The 19,564-nt window shown below is 47.3% G+C and overlaps 1 protein-coding gene across 4 annotated transcripts in view; it reads right to left on the bottom strand.

Moving 5' to 3' along the window:
* The window catches only part of CRACR2A (calcium release activated channel regulator 2A), a 160,159-nt gene that overhangs the window by 120,157 nt on the left and 20,438 nt on the right, over nt 1-19,564 (bottom strand). For 2 of the 4 annotated variants that reach the window (XM_061418205.1, XM_061418210.1), the window contains exon 3: nt 2,517-18,849. The exons of the other annotated variants lie outside the window; for them this stretch is intronic. The gene's annotated coding sequence lies outside the window, so the exon portion shown is untranslated. The remainder of the gene's footprint in view (nt 1-2,516; nt 18,850-19,564) is intronic. 4 annotated transcript variants of the gene reach the window in all.

Genomic DNA, 19,564 nt, shown 5'->3' with positions numbered 1-19,564 from the left:
TCTCCCACCCCATCACGCGACGCAACCACAGGTGAAATCACGTGAAGTCAACCTTTGAAGGGGAGGGGCAAGATAGGGGCAGGGGACTCAGAGGGCAAACTACGAGGTGTAAAATAAATATGCTACAAGGATATATTGCACAGCACAGGGAATATAGCCAATATCTTACAATAACTTTACGTGGAGTATACTCCATAAAAATTTGAATCACTTAGTGGACACTTGAAACTAATACTTTAAATCAACTATACTTCAAGGGTTTTTAATGTTCTGTGTTTTGATTGTGCTGGCAATTATGAGTGTGTACATGTGTCAAAGATCATTAAACCAAACGTTTACATAAATAAGCTGGTTCACTTCATTGTACAGCAGAAACTAACATGATATTGTAAAGCAATTATATCGCTAAGCTGTGTCCAACTCATTGCAACCTCATGGACTGTAGACCGTCAGGGCTGTCCATGGGCCAGACAAGAATACTGGAGTGGGTTGCCATTTCCTTCTCCAGGGGATCTTCCCGACCCAGGCGTTGAACCCGCATCTCCTGCATCTCCTGCATTGGCAGGTGGATTCTTTACCACTTGAGCCACCTGGGAAGCTCCCAAAGCAATGATACTCCAATAAAATAAATAAATAAACCTAAGCACCATCTAGCAAATCCCCCAAAAAAATAAATAAATAAATCCGGCTTTGAGAACAGCAGGGAAGGGAGACAAGGCCTAAAACATCACGTCTGCTGAAGCTGTTGGTGTGTCCATTCCTGACCACATCGCCCACTGCGCTTTCCCTGGCAGTCCCCAGACACATCCCTCTCCCTAACTCTACCGTGATGTCCCTCCCCTCAAATGCACTGACCCAGCTTCCTCCTCAAGGCGCAGTGAAGTGCCACCTCCAGGGGGCCACTCAATCCACTCCTTACAGAGGTGACCCCTCCTGCCAACTTCCCAAGACTTGGGCATTCATCACCCTTTCCAGTCAGTACCAAGCAGAAAAGGGACCTCAGAGGGCAGACACAGTCCTCCTTTATCCCTCAAACCTATGGGCAGAGCAGCTCTGATGGGCAGACACCACCTGACCCTGCAGGCTAATGCCACCCAGAGCGGGGCACAAACTCTGGACCCTCCAACTAAAATTTCAGTTCTGTACAGAATACACTGCCCCAGTTTTATGTCCCTCAGCCCACACCTTGATGAAAAGATTCGTGGATACCTGCTGGTTTCTTCCAGAGACAGGGAACTCACTACCTCATGAGTTAGGCTCTTCTCCTGGGCTCTGATCTCCCCGGGGACTCCCACCCCTAGGCCCTTCCTGCCCTCTGGAGCCACTAATTCATCCAGGGTTCTTCCAGGATTGGCTCTCAACAAGGTCACTGTGTTGACCAGGGACAGACATATGGAACAGAGGGCTTTCCCACCTGCTGGAGTGTATGTACGCACACACACACGTCCACACATGTCCACACACATCCACACACACCTAAGCCAGAGGGTTTTTGCACCTGCTGGAGTGGGCTTCCCAGGTGGAGTTAGTGGGAAAAAACCCACCTGCCAATGCAGGAGACAAAGACACTGGTTCGATCCCTGGGTGGGGAAGATCCCCTGGAGGAGGGCACGGCAACCCACTCCAGTATTCTTGCCTGAAGAACCCCATGGACAGAGGAGCCTGGCGGGCTACAGTCCATGGGGTTGCAAAGAGTCTGACATGACTGAAGCGACTTAGCAAACATGTAGCATGGAGTGTATATATGCACACACACACGTACCTATGTATACACATGCTCATACGCATGGCATACACATGCCCACACAGACACATACATGTGCACACACACAGGCACACACACCCAGGCCAGAGGCAGCCAAGTCTGGCTGAGTCACGCAGCCAGACCACAGCTCAAGCGCGGCCAGGGAGGAAGTGACGCCCCATTTCCTGACCGTCCTCTGCTCTGAGAGGTTCTCTTCTGTCTCTTTGTCTTTCTGACTCCGTCCCTCCCAGGGCTTTGCTTCTACTCAGAACAATAGCCTGCTGCATCCTGGCCCCACGGCATGGGCTCCCGGCAGCCCTGAGCCCCAGGAGAGGACTTAGGGCTTCTAGACCTGCCGTCCTGGACAAGGCAGCTCACGGCTCTGAACCTCGGTCTCCTCATCCTTGAAACGAAGAGGCTGGGTATGACGACAGGGCCCTTGAGGTCCCTTCTGATCTCAGCCCCGGGGCTTCTGGCCCTCCTCCAGTCCCCACGGGGTTCAGAGTATCAGAAGGGCCAGGATCAGGCCTGGGGACGGGGCTGGGGAGCCCAGCTGCTTCCTGGGCACATGCCTCCCTCGGAACTCCATGTGCTGCACACATTCCCTGCCCCCCTCGGCAGGGCACCCAGCAGGAAGCACCACCACCCAGCAGACGGCCAGGCAGAGGGGCCTGGAGCACCCACCTGCTCCACACCTCCCTCTCCCCTCCCCTTGCCCTCCTCCCCTTCCCTTCCCCCCTCTCTGCCCCCTCCCTCCCCGCTCCAGACCTACCTTGCACCTGCAGCTACCTCCTTCTCAGTCCCCAAGCGACACCACCGCAGGCCCACAGCTTTCAGGCTCTGCCTGACCCCCCTGGCCCCAGCAGCTGGACTGTCCCCCAGCGGCAGAGGTGGGAGTGGTGCCAGGAGCCACTGCCCTCTAGGAGCCCTCCAGGATCTGCCTGCGCGTGTGGGGCCAGCTGGCAACAACCTCTGACTGCCCTGAGGGGGAGCCTGGGTGGTGAGGGCGGGGCTGAAGTGGCCTGCCTGACTGGTTGGGCTTCCTGGGCCCCTCTGTTCCGGAGTCCTGGAGGCCTGCTGTCCCATTCCAGGATGTTTCCAGGACTTTCTGTAGAGGTGTACATCCGTCCTGGGCCTTGCCCTCAGACTGGAAGAAGATGCAGACTAGGGGGGGGTGTGTGTGTGTGTGCTCAGTCATGTCCCACTCTTTTGAGACCCCATGGACTGCAGCCCGCCAGGCTCCTCTGTCCATAGAACTCTTCAGGCAAGAATATTGGAGTGGGTTGCCATGGCGTCCCCCACGGGATCTTCCCCACCCAGGGATCAAACCTGCATCTCCTGCATGTCTCCCTGAAAACCTGCACCATCCAGGCCCACCCCCAGCTGGTATCTCTGGGGGCTTTGTCCTTTATAGTAATACTTCTCTACCTCTTCTGTATACTCTACTGTGGGCATGAGTGCTTGTGTAATAGAAAGCATCCAATTAATAAAGCATTAAATATTAATAAAGTTTCAAAGGCCTCCCGAGGCAGTGGGGTTGAAGGATGACCCTGACCCTGTACACAAGACCGTCCGTGCACACGAGCTAACTTTCCAGCCTCACAGCCTCTCCAAAAACACCCACACGCGGCCCCGCTCTGCACACTGGCTGCTGCCACCTGCCAGCTGCTGACACTCTTGCTTTGCTTGGAGTCCACGTTCCCATCCCTCTCTGCTTGCAAAATCCTACTCAGCCATCCTGGCCCCACCGAAATGCTCCCTTCCCAGGGAATCCGTGCCCAGACACTGGCCCCAGCAGAACTCCCAGCCCCTTCCTGGTGAACCCCTTCCTGGTTCCCTTGCTGGTTTGTGGATTAGCATCCTCTATCTCCCCCCATTTCTGCTCTCCTCCCCTCCACACTCAGCCCTGTTCCAGAAGGGACAGAAGTAAACACTTACTGAGATGCTGTCATAAATTGCTATGTGCTGTACTTGCTTTGGGGCTTCGCAGGTGGCTCATTGGTAAAGAACCCACCTGCCAATGCAGGAGACGAGAGTTCGATCCCTGGGTCAGGAAGATCCCCCAGAGGAGAAAATGGCAACCTAGTTTTGCCTGGGAAATCTCACGGACAGAGGAGCCTGGCGGGCTACGGTCCACAGGGTCACAAAGAGTTGGACACGACTGAGCAACTGAACACCCACGCATGTATTGCTTCTCCATGAAACCTGGGTACCACTGACTCATGGCCTCCCCCACCCCACCTCACACCCAAGCAGCAGGGTTGCCCCAAAGCCCTGGCCACCAGAGGTTCAGAGGGCGGTCAGGCCTCCCTCGCCCTCCTTCTGATGCCCCCACCCCGTCACTGGGCTTCTGCATCCCTATTACGTGGCATGCCTGCTTGCATCAGCCCCAAGGTCAAAGACGGTTGTGTCCATCTCTGAGTCTCAGTGCCACTCCAGCACACAGATTGAGGGCTGGTGGTTCAGAGAGCAGAGCCGGCTGCACGGGTGGCCTGCCCTCCTCCCAGCCCCTTATCATCAGCATCTGAGGATTGGAAGGGCTCTTGCAGATCACATGATGTGAAATCTACCCATCCCCATCTTTCAGAAGAGAAAACTGAGGCCAGAGAGATCGGGGGCATCAGAGGGAGCAAGGTGTGGGAGGAAGGTGTGCAGGGCTCCTGGGACACCAGCCCTGCTTTCTTGGTGATGCAGGAAAACAGGGAAAGCCTGGAGAGGTGGGGAGACCCTGCTCGGGTAGGGGCACTTAGGCCCGAGTACTGTGGATGGGGAGAGCAGTCAGTGGGCTTGCAGGGCACATTTCCCGGGAGGGGTGTTCCCCTCTTCCTGAGCACCCCCCTCTAATCCTCACAGCCTTCTCCTGGCATCTTTGTGTTCTCTTGCCCATGAGCTGCTCTCAACTGTAATGAGAGGCCAGCTCCTCGGGCGTGGCACCCAGGGGAACAGTGTGGAGACATTCCCTGTTCCAGTACAGGAATTTCCTGCTGGCCTTTCTTCCTTATTATGAGCGGCTATGATTACAGAGTTTACAACAGGTGGAGGCCAACAAAATAAACAGACCTTTCAATATTGACTCTCGGGCTCCACAGAAGGCTATCATCTGTCCTGCCTCCCAGAGCCTCGCCAGCAAAGGTGAAACCAAACAAGAGGGTCAGAGCTTGAGAGCGCTGGGCATGCTGCCCACGAAGCAGACTCCAGAAGCGGTGGCCCTGGGTTTCCACACTGTCCATCTTTCTCCTCCTGGATCAGCTGGACTTGGGGGGAAAGGAGACATTTTCTCTAAGATCGCAGGGCCCAATTCAGGTTGCAGGCTCACTTCTGGGCTTGAAAAAGAAAAGAAGGGAGGGAAATAAAGCCTCCTTGGGGATGCCTCTGAAAGCCACATGCTTCCTCTAGAGAATTTACAAACCTAGAGTCCTTTAGAGCAGGACAAGTAAGATTTCACTTCCTTGCAAGCCATGACTTTTTACTCTCTCCAGCAGCAAGAATGGACTTCATCACTCAGATGGTGTCATGGTTAAAGAACTGGAAGAGAACTAAAAGCAGTACCAACCCCATGATCGTAGATGATGTAACTATGGTCCAGGATGACTTGACCAAAGACGTGGGGACGGGATTCCTCCTGGGCTCCGCTGCAGGACTGTGTCCGGTCCCCAAGTCTTGAAAGTAGCCTCTGAGGGACTTCCCTGGTGGCCCAATGGCTGAGACACTACACTCTCAAGGCAGGGGGCCTGGGTTCGATCCCTGGTCAGGGAAGTATTACTAGATCCCGCATACTGCGACTAGAGAGCCCACATGGTTCACTGAAGAGCCTGCATGCCTAAACCTAGACCAGGTACAGCCAAATGGATGAATAAATGCTGTCTCTCCATTGTGTACATGTACCGCAACTTAGATATAGTCTATTAACACGGATAAATGGAATCCAGAAAGATGGTACTGACGGACATATTCGCAGGGCAGCGGGCATAGAGAACAGTCTTGTCGGGGGAGGGGAGAGTGGGACACACTGAGAGAGCAGCACGGAAGCATACACACTACCGTATGTAAAACAGAGCCAGTGGGAATTTGCGGTGTGATGCAGGGAGCTCAACATAGTGCTCTGTGACAACCCAGAGCGGGTGGCATGGGGTGGGGGGTGGGAGGGAGGTTCCAGAGGGAAGGGACATACATATTTACCTATGGCTGATTCATGTTGCTGTATGGCAGGAGCCAACACAACATTGTAAAGCAATTCGCCTCCAATTAAAAATAAATTAAAAAAAATTTTTTTTAAGTGGCCTCTGAGAGACAGAGTGCCTGGTACCACCTTGTCTGACATACTACTGTCTTCTATCAGGAATTTCTGAATCCCAAGTTTAGAGAGTAGCGAAGGAAAATGCACCATATGATCAAGGCCGCTCCCTAAAGGATGGTAGAAGCTGTATCATTATTTCTGCTAAAAAAAAATTTAAGACTCTACAATGAGTAATATATGGCTCCCCAAATACAGGAAAATACAGACAGAATGAGCTCCTTTGGGCGTGATGAAATTCATGTTTTATATCTACTATTTTTTTCCTTATAGAATGTTTGAGAAAGGAAAGTTCAGACCTTTTGGCCCCTAATTTCACCTTATTGGGTGCACATGCTGCTGCTAAGTCGCTTCAGTCGTGTCCAACTCTGTGCGACCCCATAGATGGCAGCCCACCAGGTTCCCCTGTCCCTGGGATTCTCCAGGCAAGAACACTGGAGTGGGTTGCCATTTCCTTCTCCAATGCATGAAAGTGAAAAGTGAAAGTGAAGTCGCTCAGTCGTGTCCAACTCCCAGTGACCCCATGGACTGCAGCCCACCAGGCTCCTCCATCCATGGGATTTTCCAGGCAAGAGTAAACCCAACCCCAGTGCCCTGGCTGTTGATGTAATAAATAAGGAAATAAGAAACTCTACTCCATAGAAGGCTTTCCAACCTAGAGTTTTGTGGCGTCATTCAGATTCTAGGCATAATGAGTACGAAGCAAATCTGTTGCCAGTGAGGTTACGAGACGGCTCCAAATTATTTCTGTCTTCCACCATCCAAAGTTTGTCAGCAGCATCATCATTTTGGGAAGATGTTTTGTTTGGGTGCGGGAAAAGAAGCCTGATTTTTCTAAGCTGGTGTTCTCAACCAAGAATAGATTTTAGACATCAAAAATGATACCAGCTGACAATTTGGAATTTGAGAGGATAAAAGCTGAATGACCTATTTTTTAAAGCGATAGTCATCTCTTGACCCATTAGAAAAGAGAAAATAAGAGACAACCGCCTAACACTGTTTTAAGAAAAACAACACAGAGGCTGTAAAACAGCTCACTCGACAGTGACTAAAGATCAGAACTGTCGTGGGATTTTGCTACTGAGTCAAGAGGTTGCAAGTCCTCCTAAGTTCTGTGGACCTCCTCAGTAGTGACTCTGGCCTCCCCACAGTCTCTTTTCCCGGTTTATGCCCTGAGCTCAGGTTTTCTCACCTCTTTCTGGGCGACACCCTTGACTTTATACTTTTATTTTCTCCTGCACCCAATACTCCCTGCAAAGGATGGCCAGATGATGACTAAGGCAAAGCACAGTCTAGACTGCCCCTTCTCCACACACACACGCACACACACACACACACACACGCACACACCTTCCATGGACACCCCTTCTGTGTTTTCAGAATAAAATCCAAAACCTCTAGTGCATGTGCTCAGTCGTGTCTAACTCTTTTCGACCCTTTGGACTATAGCCAGCCCAGCTCCTCTGTCCATGGGATTTTTCAGGCAAGAATACTGGAGTGGGTTGCCATTTCCTCCTCCAGGGGATCTTCCCAACCCAGGGATCAAACCCACATCTCCTGTGTCTCCTGCCTTGGCAGGCAGATTCTTTACCACTGAGCCATGGGGGAAACCTTTAGCCTGGCCTTCAAAGCCCTCGGCACCTGAGAGTCTGCTTCCTGCAGCTCACCCACAGCAGGCCGTTGAGAGCGCCTTGTTGGGACTCCAGCCACAATGTTGTGCTAACTTTGCTTTCCCGCTCAAAGGGCCCTCCCTACTGTCTCCAACCAAAGTCCAGGGCCAGATCCAGCCCTCAAAGGACGGCCTTGCCTTCATCTCAGAACTGGGAGGAGCATCCTTGCCCCGCCTGGACTCCCAACCACATCTCTCAGAGACTTGATCACCCCGCTGCCTTAGAGCCAGTAATTTGCAGAGTCAGTGCCAGGGAGGGGAAGGGGATAGAGAGGCAGAAAGAACTAACTCTCACTGTGAGCAAGCTGGGAAGTCTCTCTGATCTCATTTCCTCATCTGTCAAATGTCCTTAAAGAAGGACTGACCCGATGAAGTTGCCTTAGGTGGGGGGTAAACGCGATAATTCACATAGATAGCACCTAGTCCACAGCCTGGGACTAAGTCAGGGCTCACAGTGGTAGAATGGCAGAACATACGAGAGAGAGAGAGAGAGAGAGGGAGGGAGACAAAGGAAGAAAGGCAGGGTTGGGGTGGAGGCGGAGGCAGAGAGAAAAGAGGAGGGAAGGGGAGGGGAGAGAAGGAAGAAAAAGCAATCAACGACCTTCTTTTTCTACCAGAGTCAAAGAAACTTGCTACTCCATAGAAGAAAATATACACATACATAACCTTCCTTGGAGAGAAAATTTGACATAAAAATGTCATCAAGATCAGGGGAAGGGTGAAATCAATTAATCTTCTGAGGTCCACTGTGTATATTTATGAACTGAATTCTATTAGAAACTTAACATTTTCAAAATGGCATCACCCTGTCCACTCCCATTACTTGTCTGCTAAAGAAACAGGGCAGAGGGCAAGGACTGGCCAGTGGCAGGGTCCGGATTGGAAATCTTTCAGCCCAGAGCTCCAACCTCCCCATACATCACATCACCAGTCTTGGAAAACACACAGTAAAAACCTCCCACCCAGGGGGGGACTTTCAGCATGAGAACAGGAAGAGTTTGATAAACGCTTTCTCCAAAAAGCAGCTATAAAGCTTGGTCAGAACTGTCAGAAACAACCATTTCAGCCCTCTGGAAATTGGTTGTAAACACACAAACTGAGACACGTTTGTTTGTGAAAACGACTGAATTCGTGTTCTTGCCTGGAGCTGTTCCCATCCCCCGCAGTTCTGTTGTTTGATGACTCCACCAGGGCAGGTTGGGAAAACCGAGCGGCGTTTTGTCACAGCCAGAGTGGTCTCTATTTGGAGAGGTGTCAGTTTAAATGGCGATCTCATAAACAAGTGGACAGGGAGGGCTGGCAGCTCTGAGAGCTTGAAATTGGGGAGCAACGGACCGGTGATGACCTGGAGATTTAACGGGAAATTAAGGGAGGTGAACCAGCCCCAGGGAGATGGATAACCCTCCACATGTCGTGGGTTGACCGAGGCCGCAAGCACCACACAGACAGCAGCAGCCCATGTGGCCCACACAGCCCTGGTTAATGGACCTGCCCACACGCACAGTGGAGGTGCAAGGGCCTGATGGGAAACAGAAGCCCCAGCAGGCTTCGGGGGGAAAAACCTGTACATTTGAATGCACTGCCCAGCTCAGTCTCAGATTTTTCAGCCGAGAGTGGAGGTCTTATTGGCTCACGGCATTTCAGCTACAATATAAACATTATAACTGAATCAGTTTGCTGTACACCTGAAACTAACAGAACCTTGTAAATCAAGTTATATTTCATTTAAAAAATAAATAAAGGGTGGAAAAGATGAAGTTCTGAAGGGCACAGCCCAGAGACTAAGGTGCAAGAAAAGGTTGAGACTTTTATCCTAAGATTATATAGGATGCTTCCCCTCCCCAGCACTTTACCACCGCATCCACATAACAGGATCCTAACAGGAGGTTTCAACCAAAAGAGCAGAAAAACACAAGGAGAAGCTCATATAGCAGGAGCTACAGAAATTGTAAGATGTTTCAAACTAAATGAAAAGGAAATAAACCTTATCAAAATTTGTCGAACAGTGAAAGAAGAGCTTAGACGGAAACTATAGGATTAAATGCATATATCAGAAAAGAAGAAAGAGCTAAAATCAATAACCTAAGTTTCCACCTTAGGAAACTTCTAGAAAAAGAGCTAATTAAATCTAAGGTAAGATCTTAATAAATGAAGATGAAATAGTCACGGATTGGAAGACAATGTGGTTAAGATGTCATTTCTCTCTCACTTGATTTTTTGGTTGAAATGACAAGTTGATCCTAAAATTGCATATGGAAAAATACAAAGATCTAGAGTAGCTAAGAAAATTGTGTAAAAGAAGAAAGAATATTGGAGGATTTCCACTGCATGATTACAAAATATATTAGGAAGCTTCAGTGATCAGGCAATGTGATATTGGCATTAAGACAGGTGTATGGATTACTGGAACAGAATTAAAAGTCTGGAAATAAAACTTTACATTTATGATCCATTGACTGTCAACTAAAGTAACAAGACAATTCAATGGAGATATTGTCATCTTTGCAGCAATAGGAGCTGGGATAAGGGATATATACAACCTAGATCCTTTTCTCAATCATGCATAAAAATTAACTCAAAATGAGTCATAGTGCTAAGCAAAAGAGCTAAAACTATAAAACTTGTAGAAGAAAACATAGGAGAAAAATCTTGTGAAAATCTTTATGGCTCCAAAACAAGAGTCATTAAAAAATGGATAAAGTGGGAAGGTCATGTACACACTGCTATATTTAAAACAGATAACCAACAAGGGTCTACTGTGTAGCAGGTGGATGGGAGGGGAGTTTCAGGGAGAATAGATACATTGTATGTGTATAGCAGAGTCCCTTTTGGGCTCCAAAATCACTGCAGATGGTGACTGCAGCCATGAAATTAAAAGACGCTTACTCCTTGGAAGGAAAGTTATGACCAACCTAGATAGCATATTCAAAAGCAGAGGCATTAGTTTGCCAACAAAGGTCTGTCTAGTCAAGGCTATGGCTTTTCCTGTGGTCATGTATGGATGTGAGAGTTGGACTGTGAAGAAAGCTGAGTGCCAAAGATTGATGCTTTTGAACTGTGGTGTTGGAGGAGACTCTTGAGAGTCCCTTGGACTGCAAGGAGATCCAACCAGTCCATTCTGAAGGAGATCAGCCCTGGGATTTCTTTGGAAGGAATGATGCTAAAGCTGAAACTCCAGTACTTTGGCCACCTCATGTGAAGAGTTGACTCATTGGAAAAGACTCTGATGCTAGGAGGGATTGGGGGCAGGAGGAGAAGGGGACGACAGAGGATGAGATGGCTGGATGGCGTCACTGACTTGATGGACGTGAGTCTGAGTGAACTCCAGGAGTTGGTGATGGACAGGGAGGCCTGGCATGCTGCGATTCATGGGGTCGCAAAGAGTCGGACACGACTGAGCGACTGAACTGAACCGAACTGAAACTATCACAACGCTATTCATTGCCTATACCCCAACACAAAATAAAAGGTTTAAAGTTTGGAACAAAAAATTAAAAAAAAAAAAACCTTTGTGCTTCAACAAATAACCTTAATAAATGGAAAAATCCAGTCATAGACTGGGATAAAATATTTGCAAAACATGTAATTGATAAAGGACTTGTATCCAGAATACAAAAAGAACTTTTACAACTCAATAAGACAACCCACTTTTTAAAAAAATTCCTGGCAGGAATTAAAATGGTATATCTACTTTGGGGAAAATGGTTGTTTCTTTAAGTGAAACAAAAAGTTACCCAAACCCTGCAAATTTACTCTAAGGAATCTACCCAAGAGAAAGGAAGACATGTTCCCACAAAGACTTGTAAGTGAATGTTCACAGCAGCATCATTGATAATCACTTCAAATTGGAAATAATTCACACATCTACCAGCTGCTGAGTGGATAAACTCCATGTGGAATATCCACGAAGTAGAATACTATTCAGCCATAGAAAGGAATGAGATACCAGTGCTTATTACAGCATGGATGGGCCTAAACAAATCATGCTTCAAGAAGCCAGCTGTACAGCCTATATATATTGTATGATTCATTTATATTAAATGTCCAGAAAAGACAGATGACAGACAGAAAGCAGATTCATGACTACCTGGACTGAGGGCTGGGAGTCGGTGTTGACCGCAAATGAACTTGATAGAAATTTTTAGGATGATGGCGATGTTCTCAGACTGGCTCACGGTGATGGTTGTACTACTCTATAGATTGATTAAAAATAATTAAACCATATACTCTCAAGGAGTGAATTTTAAGGTATGTAAACTATACATCAATAAACCTGTAAACATAAAGTCTGATGCTCGGGGTCAATTCAGCAAGAGAGATAAGCCCTCTGGAAGATGACAGGAGACAGACAACAATATCCCGCAATGATATAAATTCCTCCTCCCTCCCCAGGACCGCCCTGGCTGACTGCAGGCGGGCCTGGCCATATCCGGTCCGGGTCAGGTCACGCCTTTCCTGTGGCCCAGTGTCCCTGTGGGCTCTTGGATTTCACTGTCATGAGCTCTGGGACAGGGTACCAGGTGTCAGCCACCTGCTCAGTACTTTCGAGCATCGCAGTATGGTGGCACTTCTGTTACCAGTGACAGTCCACATGGATTTATTATAAATCTAACAAAAATAAATACTTACCTACAGTCTTGGTCTTTATACACACAAAAGAACTAAAATGTACCTTAATAGTTTATACTTGCATAAGTTGGTGACACTTTCTGCCCCACTAAGAATACAAGCACTTACAACATACTTGATGCTTGTCCCCCAGGAAGGAGTGTGTGTGTGTGTGTGTGTGTGTGTGTGTGTGTGCACATTCTGGTAGACTTAGGTGGAAGATGAGGCCTAGGAGATGTAGTCATCTGATGTTTCTCGTTTTAGTTGAGGGACACATCTGTGAAGGAATGAAAGGTGATGTTATCACTTCCTCTGCCAACTTTGCTGCTTTTAGTTTTTCCTTTTTTTTTTTTTTAGGAGAGAATTTCATTGGGGCTGCAGCTGGCTTCTTCCGAAGAGAGATCAAACCAGCACATTTCCTGCTCTTGACTTTCTCATTTACTCTGGACTCCATCACCAGCTGAGTTTTCCAAAATTCCTTAACTGCTCATTTCTTGATTCACATTCATTTCACAACAGATGTTTATGGAGCTCCTAGCTTGCACAAAAGGCTCTCTTAGATATGAGATGGGGCTACGGAGGTGGCAGAGAATGGCCCATCCTTGGGGAGTTTACAATCTGATCACAGCAGGAGGCAAACAAGGTGCCTACAAATATCTAAACTAGTCACTAATGTGGTCACAGTGATGCCAACTCAGCCGTCAAGGCACAAAGGAGAAATCTTTGAGGGGAAGAGCCAGGAAAGTCCTTTATGGAGAAAGCGTGGCTGAAATCAGGCCTTAAGGATGGATGTAACTGTGAGTGACAGCTGCCGGACCACAAGGAAAGATACGTGCCTGGAAGATGCGGCTTTCAGAAATGGTGTATGTGAGCAAAGGACCATATCATTTTGCTAAAACACAGAATAAGTATCAGGCAGCAGGACCACATGTATTTATAAATATAAGTTGGAGTTCAATCACATGGGACATTGACTCCCAGGGAAGATTTTAATTCCCTTCCGGACGTGCAATGTGAACCTTCTCTGACTCAAAAGACACTGAAAGTCAAACCTGGAGAGCATCCCCATATGGTCACAAAATATTGGATGGCTGTCCTGGGTAACTCTTAATCCCCATCCAGCCTAAGACTGAAGCTCAGTGGGCCCTAGCAGGCCATGAATGCGAGATGAACTCTTGTCTTCTGGGGTCTGGGGTGGCCAGAGCCATGTATGGATGTTGGGGATAAGAACTGGCCTGCCGGAGAGATGCCCTGGGTGTGGTTTACTCAGAAGTCCGTCTCTCCCGCAGCTTTGAAAGCGAGGACGGCATTCCCACACCTGTGGCCCCTCGTGTTTCAAGTACCAGGCAGGCTGACGCCCACCGCTAGCACAACGGGAGGCCAACACGGTGTGTGTGCCCGTGCTGATTCAAGATCCGTGTGAATGCTATTAATTCCACTGTTCCAGACAAAAGTTCTTAAGTGGAGTAACCAGGCAGCCTCGGGGAGGCTGTCAGAAGAGTTTAGAAGGCTGACAAATATGCGAAGTCTTTACCGGCTCTCCTCTGGGGGTCATTTCTCTGGACAACTTGGGCTGCCGCTGCCATGAATACAAAATTCCTTCTGAGGCCAGAAGTCCTGTGATGGGAGCAGAAAGGGAAGAGGGAGGGCCGGGGTTCCTATTTCAGAAAGAGGGTTGGAGGGATGGGAGATGTAGATCAGACGACCCCCTTTGAGAGCCTCAGGTATGGTGAGGGTGGCTGGGAGGAGGCTGAGAGAATCATTACAAGCACAAAACCCATGTCTTGCTAAAGGTACTCACTGCTGTGTAAATCCCACAGCAGCAGCTAGATCGGCCCCAAATGGATAAGGATGAGGCTGGCTGCCGACTGTGATGGCTGGACAATTAAGCTCAGTTAATACAAAGACAAGGACCAGCCAGCACGGCCCAGGCCACCAGCATTCTGAAGAAGCTGAGATCAGATTCCGGGGTGCTCAGTGGATTTAATGAGCTAGACATCCCCTGGGTCCTTTTTCTGCTTCAGCCACTTGGCAGGCTCTGTTGAACGTGGACATTTTTTTCCTCTGCTGGACTGATCAATGTCTGAAGTCCTGTCCACCTTTAAAACTCTCCATGCCTTTACTTCGGTCAATTTCACTACCTGGGCTCAAAGTGTATGAAGGGTCTGGGGAAGTCACTTGGTTCTAGAGATTTTAAAAGTAACTCACTGGTGGATGGTGGTGATATTTACTACGCTGGGAAAAACAAGGGGGAAGAGCAGGTTAAGACAGTCCAGGGGAGGCCAAGAAGGCTTTCAGATGCAAGATACTGTGGATCAGGAGAGAGATCCAGGCTGGAGATGTGAAACTGGGAGTCATTGCTCAATAGAGCATATTAAAATCAGGGACTACATGAGATTACCTGGCAGCAGTGGAGGGGTTGCAGCTATAGGAGGAAAGAGAAGATAAATGCAGGTATGAGAACGCCCAGGATGGAGACTTGTGACCCTGCAGGATCTGAGGTCAGGAGAAGGAGGGACCACAGCCAGCAAAGGGGGCTCTGATCTCCTCAGTCCTAATCCATCCTTCACATTGAGACCAGGGTGACCTCTCCAAACCCAGATGGGTTCCTGAGACCTCCCTGCTAAGTCTCTCCTGCCCACCTTACCCTGAGAAAATCTAGCACCTTAGATGTTACACAAGTCCCTTCACAACCTAGATTTCACCTTCTCTAGTAGGGTCCTCGACCTCTCCTCCTGTGTCACAGCACTTTAAGATCATGTTTTGAGGGATTCCTTGGTGGTCCAGTGGTTAAGAATTCGCCTCGCAATGCAGAGGACATGGGTTCGATCCCTGGTCCAGGAAGATCCCACGGTCACAGGGCAACTAAACCCATGTGCCACAACTACTGAGCCTGCTCTCGAGAGTCCGTGCTCCGCAACGAGAGAAGCCGCCGCAGTAAGAAGCTCACGCACTACATAGAAAGGAGCCCCCACTCACTGCTACTAGAGAAAGCTTGCAAGCAGCAGTGAAGTCCCAGCCGGAAATAAACCTTTTTTTAAATTGTGTTTTGCTTGTCTGGGTACACATTTGTCTCGGTTATTAGATGTAACTGAAGGATCATGTTGTTCACACTTTCAATGCCCGGCACATAGTAGGTGCTCAAAACTTTCTGCTGAACGAGATGAAGGAAGGAAGGAGAATGGAAGGAAGGAGGGCAGACTCCTTGTGTGGGAACCTTCTCATGAAGAATTCATGACAATATCTGCGCCATCTTCCTCCTTGGCATTTTTGGAAACCTTGAAACCTGGGTTGGGATGAGAAGAGTGCCCTCTACAGGGAGACAGATACCGAAACAGACACTTCCTGAAATTTTCCCAAAAATATAAACCGCTGAGCAGGCAAAGCTGGAACTCACACCAAAGCAATCTTTTTAAGAAGCCAATTAATGATAGCGATGTTCTCAGATGACTTGATCCTATATGTATATAGAAAATCCCCGAGACACAACGCCAAAACTATTAGAACTAGTCAGTGAATTCACTAAAGTTGCAACATACAAAATTAACATGCAGAAATGTGTGAAATTTCTAAATGATAATAACAAACTCTCCAAAAAAGAAATTAAGAAAAAAACCCTGTGTATAGTCACATCAACAAGAATAAAATACCTAGGAATAAATCTAACTCAGGAGATAAAAGACCTGTACTGGAAACTGTTAATATAAGAGGCTGATGAAAGAAATTGAATATAACACAAACAGATGAAAAGATGTACTATTTTTGTATTAGAAGGATCAATATGGTTAAGTGACCATACCACCAAGAAAATCTATGTATTCAAAGCAATATCTATTGAAATACGATGGCATTTTTCACAGAGCCAGAACAAACAATTCCAAAATTTATATGGAAACACAAAAGACCCCCAGTAGCAAACAATCTTGAGAAAGAAGACCGGAGCTCTAGGAATCAGTCTCCCGGACCCCAGACTATACTACGAAGCTATAGTAATCAAGATAGTCTGGCACTGGCTCAAAAACAGATACATAGATCAGTGGAACAGGAGAGAAAGCCCAGAAATAAACCAATGCACTTACGGTCAGTTAATCTAAGACAAAGTAGGCAAGAATATACGATGAGGAAAAGACAGACTCTCTAATAAGTGCTACTGGGAAAACCGGACAGCTACATGCAAAAGAATCAAACTGAACTACTTCCTCACACTATATACAAAAATAAACTCAAACGTACTAAAGACAAAAATGTAAGAACTGAAACCATAAAACTGCCAGAAGAAAACATACGCAGTACATTCTTTGACACTGGTCTTGGCAGTATTTTTTGGATACATCTTCTCAGGCAAGAAAAACAAAAGCAAAATAAAATAGGACTGTGTCAGACTAAAAAGCTTTTGCACAGGGAAGGAAACTATCAATAAAATGTAAGGCAGACTATTGACTGGGTGAGGATTTTTGCAAACAATATACCTGATAAGGGGTTAATACCCAAAATATACAAAGAACTCACACAAGACAATATCAAAAAACAAACAACGGCCCAACAATTAAAAACTGGGCAGAAGACCTGAATAGATGTTTCTCCAAAGAAGACACACAGATGATCAACAGGCATATGAAAAGGTGTTCAACATCACTAATCCTCAGGGAAGTGCAAAGTAAAACCACAGTGAAACCTCAAACCTGTCAGAATGGCTATGATGAAAAAGACAACAAAATATATATATGCACACGTACATATGCATGCGGTGTGACGTCACTTCAGTCATGTCTTTGAGACATGACTTTGAGACCCCATGGACTGTACCTGCCAGGTTCCTCTGTTCATTGGATTCTCCAGGCAAGAATATTGGAGTGGGTTGCTGTGCCCCCCTCCAGGGGATCTTCCTGAACCAGGGATCGAACTCTTGTCCCCTGCAGCTCCCGCACTGTAGACAGATTCTTTACCACTGAGCCATCGGGGCAGCCCATATATATGTACACATGTATACATATAAACATGCACATATATGTATATATGTACATGTTATGTATGTACATACACAATGGAATATTACTCAGACATTTAAAAAATGAAATCTTGCCATTTGTGACAACATGGATGGATCTAGAGAATACTGTTGTTTAGTTGCTAAGTTGTCTCCGACTCTTTTGCGACCCCATGGACTGCAGCCCACCAGGCTCCTCTCCATGGGATTTCTCAGGCGAGAATACTGGAGTGGGTTGCCATTTCCTTCTCCAGGGGATCTTCCTGACCCGGGAATCAAACTCATGTCTCCTACATTGCAGGTGGATTCTTAACCACTGAGCTACCTGGAAAGCTGATAAAATAAGCAAGCTGTGGGGATATAATATACAACATAAAGAATATGGCAAATAATGTTAATAATTCTGTACAGGGACAGATGGTTACTAGGCTTATCATGGTGATCATTTCATAAAGTATGCAAATATTAAATTACTACCTAGTGCTTTTGAACTGTGGTGTTAGAGAAGACTCTTGAGAGTCCCTTGGACTGCAAGGAGATCAAACCAGTCAATCTTAAAGGAAATCAACCTGGAATATTCATTGGAAGGACTGATGGTGAAGCTCCAATAATTTGGCCACGTGATGCAAAGAGCTGAATCATTAGAAATGACCCCAATGCTGGGAAAGACTGAAGGCAGGAGGAGAAGGGGATGACAGAGGATGAGATGGCTGGATGGCATCACCAACTCAATGGACATGAGTTTGAGCAAGCTCCAGGAGATGGTGAAGGACAGGGAAGCCTGGCATGCTGCAGTCCATAGGGTCGCAAAGAGTTGGACACAACCAAATGACTGAACAACAAAAACAACGCCGTCCACCTGAAAATAACATATTATGGTATTAATTTACCAATCATATTTTAATATAAAATTTTTTGAAATAAATACCATGCATGCCCATGTGAACTACCACTGTAGAGGATATTTTTACATCCAGTTTTATTTATTTAATTTATTTTTGACTGTGCTGGGTTTTCATTGCTGGGTGGGCTTTCCTCTAGTGACGGTGCTTGGGCTTCTCTTTATAGTGACTTCTCTTGTTGCAGAGCACGGACTTTCCGGTGCCCAGGCTTCAGCAGCTGCAGCTTGTGGGCTCAGCAGTTGCGGCTCCTGGGCTCTGGAACACAGTCTCAGTTAACTGTGGGGCACGGGCTTAGCTTTTCCGCAGCCTGTGGGATCCTCCCAGACCAGGGATCGAAGCTGTGTCCCCTGCACTGACAGGCGGACTCTTCACTACGGAACCAACCAGGAAGCCTCTTTATGCTCCAGTTTTTATTTTAGTCCATTGCGTCAGGAAATTTGCAGGTTTGGTTTGGCTCTGGAACCTTGTATTCCATTCACTTATTTATAAAAGACCCAATTTATACCCTGTTTCATGGTGCCGCTGAAACCACTAAGTAGTACATGAAATAGAAAGAAAAAATGGAACAGGAGTAAAAGGCTGAGTTTCATGCCGGTTGTGAGATCTCAGGCAACTCGTAGAAACTTTTATCTGAATGCTGGATTTCTGAAACACAAAATGGGGAGAATTTTCACTGCATTCCTCTCTCAGGCTGTTGTGGAGAACAAACAGCATAATGTCTATGAAAGCACTTTTTAACTTTTAAGAAAATTTTATTGAGGAATAATTTATACACAACTAAATTTATAGAGCTTAAGTTTTTCCAAATGTACATACATGTTTTTTGTATGTACAAAGTGAGTTTTTCCAAATGTACATACAGTGTAATGCACGTGTGTGCATGCTAAGTCATTCAGTTGTGTCCGACTCTTTGCAACCCCGTGGACTATAGCCTGACAGGCTCCTCTGTCCATGGGATTCTCGAGGCAAGAATACTGGAGTGGGTTGCCATTTCCTTCTCCAGGGTATCTTCCTGCCCCAGGGATCGAACTCCCATCCCTGCAATTCCTCCATTGGCAGGCAGATTCTTTATCACACTTATAGAATGGCTCGAGGCCTAACTCAGTCCACGTGGACCTGGCGCAGCTGGGGGTAGATGTCCCATACACACTCAGATTCACCACTGCTGGGATGGACAGGAGGGGAAGCAGGCTTCCAATGGAGAAGAGGGACCATTGGACTGACCTTGGCAGCATTGGCATTTCCAAGAGTGATGTGTTCAATTTGCCCAGCAAGGCTGGGAGTCAGCACTTTGCAGGACAGACATGATTGTCTAGAGAGCAAATCAGGCAGGACACTTTGCAATTAGAGAAGCTGCGAT

This window comes from Bos javanicus, chromosome 5 (genome assembly GCF_032452875.1).
Source record: "Bos javanicus breed banteng chromosome 5, ARS-OSU_banteng_1.0, whole genome shotgun sequence".
NCBI classification, from domain to species: domain Eukaryota; kingdom Metazoa; phylum Chordata; class Mammalia; order Artiodactyla; family Bovidae; genus Bos; species Bos javanicus.
Note: the sequence above shows the minus strand (reverse complement) of the source record. Positions and strands in the feature narration are given on the sequence as shown.